The sequence below is a fragment of the Phyllopteryx taeniolatus genome, chromosome 17 (assembly GCF_024500385.1).
Source record: "Phyllopteryx taeniolatus isolate TA_2022b chromosome 17, UOR_Ptae_1.2, whole genome shotgun sequence".
Classification (NCBI taxonomy): domain Eukaryota; kingdom Metazoa; phylum Chordata; class Actinopteri; order Syngnathiformes; family Syngnathidae; genus Phyllopteryx; species Phyllopteryx taeniolatus.
Genome location: NC_084518.1, coordinates 13997638 through 14003202, shown reverse-complemented (window position 1 = coordinate 14003202; position 5565 = coordinate 13997638). Strand labels below are relative to the sequence as shown.

General features: G+C 42.4%; 1 long non-coding RNA gene across 2 annotated transcripts; it reads right to left on the bottom strand.

The window, feature by feature from the left end:
- Positions 1–323: 323 nt before the first annotated feature.
- LOC133466747 (uncharacterized) lies at positions 324–3794 on the bottom strand. Of its 2 annotated transcripts, XR_009785028.1 has the most exons (4): positions 3614–3794; positions 1142–1214; positions 898–974; positions 324–794 (listed from the first exon to the last, which is right to left on the bottom strand). It is a non-coding gene; the product is annotated as an uncharacterized LOC133466747 (long non-coding RNA). The 2 variants fall into 2 exon arrangements; XR_009785027.1 differs by lacking the exon at positions 3614–3794 and having other exon boundaries at positions 1142–1605.
- Between the last annotated feature and the right edge of the window lie 1771 nt (positions 3795–5565).

Here is a 5565-nt window from a genome sequence, read left to right as displayed (position 1 = left end):
GTCGCGGGGAGGGTTGGAGCCTATCCCAGCCATCATCAGGCAGGAGGCGGGGTACACCCTGAACTGGTTGCCAGCCAATCACAGGGCACACATAAACAAACAACCATTCGCACTCACATTCACACCTACGGGCAATTTAGAGTCTTCAATTAACCTACCATGCATGTTTTTGGGATGTGGGAGGAAACCAGAGTGCCTGGAGAAAACCCACGCAGGCACGGGGAGAACATGCGAACTCCACACAGGCGGGGCTGGGATTTCAACCCCCGGTACTCAGAACTGTGAGGCAGACGCTCTAACCAGTCGTTCACCATGCCGCCGTGAGGTGGACAGTAAAATACAAATACCTTGAAACAAAACCTTGCAGGAAATGTTATAAAAGGGCCAAACATATTTAGTGTATCATTATAATAATGATAAACATTTTGTATATAATTGTCCATACATTTAATAAGGCCCATGAGAGAATAAAAGTTTCCCACCCCTGCTCTAGTTTGCATATGTCACAGAAGTGGTTGATGCAATTTGAGGTCACCTGTGGAATGCATGTGTTGTTTGCCCTTACACACACACACAACACACTCTCAGTATCAATGCATCGGCCCCCCCACCCACTTTTCTTCCCTCAGTGGAATTCAAAAGTAAAATGAAGCCGAGTGTGACAGGAAGGATTCAGCTGCAGGAAAAACACACATTTCAACACTTGCCGTGATGGAGGGGGGCGGGGGCTGCCGGAACAGTCGGAGGAGAGCAGGGAGCAGCGGAGACGCGGGTGTGCGGCGCGGGGGCCCAGCCTTATAAAATGTCAGTCAATGGGAGGGTGGATTATATCGCCCTTTGTCACGCAAGGAATCATATTTGGTAGAACTGAAGAAACTCACATGCTATTTAGCTTACCATGTTACCTTGCAGTATTATTCTCTACAGTCTCCACTTTGTTGCAGTGCCCGTTTTCTTGCTGCCCTTAGTTTTCTCTATGATAAAACAGACATCAACATTAGTTTACCATGTTGCTGGAATATTATACTCCACAGTCTCCACTTTCCTTCGTCGGCCCATTTTCTCGCTGCCCCATGTTTTCTCTAAGATAAACAACTACTAGAAATGACAAAATTAAACACACACGCTAATGTTAGCTTACCCTGTTTGTGCAGTATTTTGCTCCACAGACTCCACTTTACTGCAGCAGCCCGTCTTTTTGCTGCCCTTATTCTCTTCCAGGATAAAAAAAATAAATAAATGATGGAAATTACAAATCCAAGCAGACATTAATTTACCCTGTTGCATTAATTTATACTCCACAGTCTCCACTTTGCTGCAGTGGTCCGTTTTCTTCCTGACCCTAGAGGAGACTGCTGTAGGATAAACTGCTACTATAAATGACAAAAATAAACACATATGCTAATGTGCATTTAACTCTACAGTCTCCACTTTACTGCAGTGGGCAGTTTTCTTGCTGCCCTCAGTCTCTTCTGTGTTAAACAGCAGGAGACAAAAAAAATAAACATACAACCCCAATTCCAATGAAGTTGGGACGTTGGGTTGAACATAAATAAAAACAGAATGCAATGATTTGCAAATCATGTTCAACCTATATTTAATTGAATACACTACAAAGACAAGATATTTAATGTTCAAACTAATAAACTTTATTGTTTTTGGCAAATAATCATTAACTTGGAATTTTATGGCTGTAACACGTTCCAAGAAAGCTGGGACAGGTGGCAAAAAAGTGAGAAAGTTGAGGAATGCTCATCAAACACCTGTTTGGAACATCTCACAGGTGAACAGGCTAATTGGGAACAAGTGGGTGCCATGATTGGGTAAAAAAGGAGCTTCCCTGAATTGCTCAGTCATTCGCAAGCAAAGATGCGGCAAGGTTCACCTCTTTGTGAACAAGTGCGTGAGAAAATAGTCAAACAGTTTAAGGACAATGTTCCTCAACGTACAATTGCAAGGAATTTAGGGATTTCATCATCTACGGTCCATAATTTCATCAAAAGGTTCAGAGAATCTGGAGAACTCACTGCATGTAAGCGGCAAGGCCGAAAACCAACATTGAATGCCCGTGACCTTCGATCCATCAGGCGGCACTGCATCAAAAACCGACATCAATGTGTAAAGGATATCACCACATGGGCTCAGGAAAAACTTCAGAAAACCAATGTCAGTAAATACAGTTCGGCGCTACAGCCGTAAGTGCAACATGAACTCTACTATGCAAAGCAAAAGCCACTTATCAACAACACCCAGAAACGCCGCCGGCTTCTCTGGGCCGAGCTCATCGAAGATGGACTGATGCAAAGTGGAAAAGTGTTCTGTGGTCCGACGAGTCCACATTTCAAATTGTTTTTGGAAATTGTGGACGTCGTGGCCTCCGGGCCAAAAAGGAAAAGAACCATCCGGACTGTTATGTACGCAAAGTTCAAAAGCCAGCATCTGTGATGGTACGGGGCTGTGTTAGTGCAAATGGCATGGGTAACTTACACATCTGTGAAGGCACCATTAATGCTGAAAGGTAGATACAGGTTTTGGAGAAACATATGCTGCCATCCAAGCAACGTCTTTTTCATGGACGCCCCTGCTTATTTCAGCAAGACAATGCCAAACCACATTCTGCACATGTTACAACAGCGTGGCTTCTTAGTGCGGGTACTAGACTGGCCTGCCTGCAGTCCAGACCTGTCTCCCATTGAAAATGTGTGGCGCATTATGAAGCGTAAAATATAACAATGGAGACCCGGGACTGTTGAACAGCTGAAGCTGTACATCAAGAAAGAATGGGAAAGAATTCCACCCTCAAAGCTTCAACAATTAGTGTCCTCAGTTCCCAAACGTTTGTTGAATGTTGTTAAAAGAAAAGGTGATGTAACACAGTGGTAAACATGACCCTGTCCCAGCTTTTTTGGAACGTGTTGAAGCCATAAAATTCTAAGTTAATGATTATTTGCTAAAAACAATAAAGTTTATCAGTTTGAACATTAAATATCTTGTCTTTGTAGTGTATTCAATTAAATATAGGTTGAACATGATTTGCAAATCATTGTATTGTTTTTATTTATGTTTAACACAACATCCCAACTTCATTGGAATTGGGGTTGTACATGCTAATGTGTGCTTTCTCTGTTGCCACATTATTATACGCCACAGCCTCCACATTCTGCACTGGCCCATTTTCTTGTTGCTCTCACTCTCCTCTAAGATAAACGACTACTAGCAAAAATAAAACAAATGCTGGTGTTTCCTTACTGTGTTCCTAACCATATGCTGATGTTATTTGAAATGTTCTATCTTCCACACTCTCCACTTTGCTGCTATAGTTCATTTTCCTGCTGCAGTCAAGCTCCTCTAAAATAAAATTCCACAATTAAAACAAAACTGTTTCTGTTTTTTAGTTATAATGTACAAACGTCTTGTAATATTCTTTAAGATTTGAAATTCCGAGTGTTTCCAAGCATTTTAAAAATCTAATGTAAAGACACTTAATATGGAGTTAAATTTTCCTTATTCACGGGTCAAGTGTCACTTTGAGGCTAAGGTGAATACGGAAGAAGAAAGCCGAAGAAAAGAGATTAGCTGCGATTTTTATTTTTTTTTCCTCAGGCCTGCTTACCTTCTTCCATGCAAGTCATGCAGGCAGTCAGCATTACCACCATGGAGTCAGTCACCCAGGCAGCAAACAAGCCAAGCGCTCGGCTTCTTTTCAGCGGGCCCACTGGCACGGGACCAAGTAATGCCACCAAACAAAGAGCTAGTGTCTTGCATCACTTCCCCTCCGAGAGGCCATCCAGGCCACAGCCTCTTATCATCAGGCACTGCCAGTCTGCAGCCAGGCCTCCAGCACAGAGGCCTCTTTGCGAGCCGTTCTCACATTATACAGCACCATTAGACCACTGTGCACATGTCATACATCCTACTAGTGGCCCCAAAGAAGCATCACATAAGAAGAACTAGCGCGACACGTTAACATTCATTCATGCTGTCACACAAAAGTGTTGAAAAAGAGAAATTAACTCAAGCTAAAATTAAATCACTACTTCATATTAGACATGTAATACATAGGGAAGTTTGTCTCTCCAAGGTAATGCATGTATCTAAAAAATAAAATAACTTCACTCACTAAAGTTCGACTAACTAACTATGATTATTGGTAGATTTTTAAAAATATCTTTAAAAATTACGTAGCTGTATGTCCTTTTCATTGGACACCAATTATTTTGATCAGGGATGGACTGAAACGATTAGTGTGAAACTTTGCAGCGGGCATAGGCAAATTTTGTGTGGATTTTTTCAATTATGATAACACCGGTGGATGCTTAATTTGTTAGCAAATCTGGATGAATCGCCGTGACAAATGTTTGAATTATTTTAAGTTAAGAAGAGAAAAATAATTCTTAACCACAAAACTTTGTTGAACGGTTGCGAATGGGCCAAACATCCATCCATCCATTTTCTGTATCGCTTATCCTCACAAGGGTCGCGGGCGTGCAGGAGACCAACCCAGCTATCTTCGGCCAAGAGGCGGGGTACACCCTGAACTGGTCGCCAGCCAATCACAGGGCACGCGAAACAAACAAACATTCGCACTCACATTCACACCTATGGGAAATTTAGAGTCTTCAATCAATCATGTTTTTGGCATGTGGGAGGAAACCGGAGTACCCGTAGAAAACCCACACAGGCACGGGGAGAACATCCAAACTCCACACAGGCGGGGCCGGGATTTGAATCCCGGTCCTCAGAACTGTGAGGCAGATGTGCTGACCAGTCTCCCACTGTGACACCTGGGCCAAACAAAACGGGAAATTTTGGTTTAAAAAAAAAAGGGGGGGGGAAATTATTTGGGAATTAGTTTTCACTTGGTTCAATATTACAGTCTGCTTGCATTGGGGAAGTGCCCCACAATATATAATAGATGGAGCTGCGATGGGTAATTCTTGCAGTTGGATTCCACTTCTCAATTGACAGTTTTGTTTTGTCTTGGTCGAGGTCGCAGCACTGCTCAGTACCATTTTAGTGTTTCATCCAAACATTTTGTTTTGATTGCTGTTTTTTTGGTTGTTTAGTTGGCCAGTACGATTACACAAAAACTATCCAGTTTAGGACGAGAATAATTTTGCCACCTAAAGAACTCAAGGGGAACAATATTTCCTGGCGGGTCAGAATTTTTAAATGGTAGAAATCTTTTTTAGAAGGAGAAAGACTAAAACAAGTCAAACATGGTTTTCAGCCTTCAGCGGACGTCTGCTTTGTGCTGCCATTCTGTTTTCTTCACATTTTCAGAACTTCAGAAACAGAGTTGAAAAAGACGTGTAACTTTGGAAATATTTGTTGCATAAAACGTTTCACTCCATTCTACAGCGCTCCTGTTATTTTCCTATTGCAGCAGTTACGCAGGGAAGGTCTGGAATCTTAATGGGCAGCTTTTGCTCCTCAAGTCTTGATAAGTATTCCGCCGGTGTAGTTTGATACTTCCTTCCATGCCACAACCTCGCTCTGTGTGTGTGTGTGTGTGTGTATGTGTGTGTGTGTGTGTGTGTGCGCGCGTGCGTGTATTTCATGGTT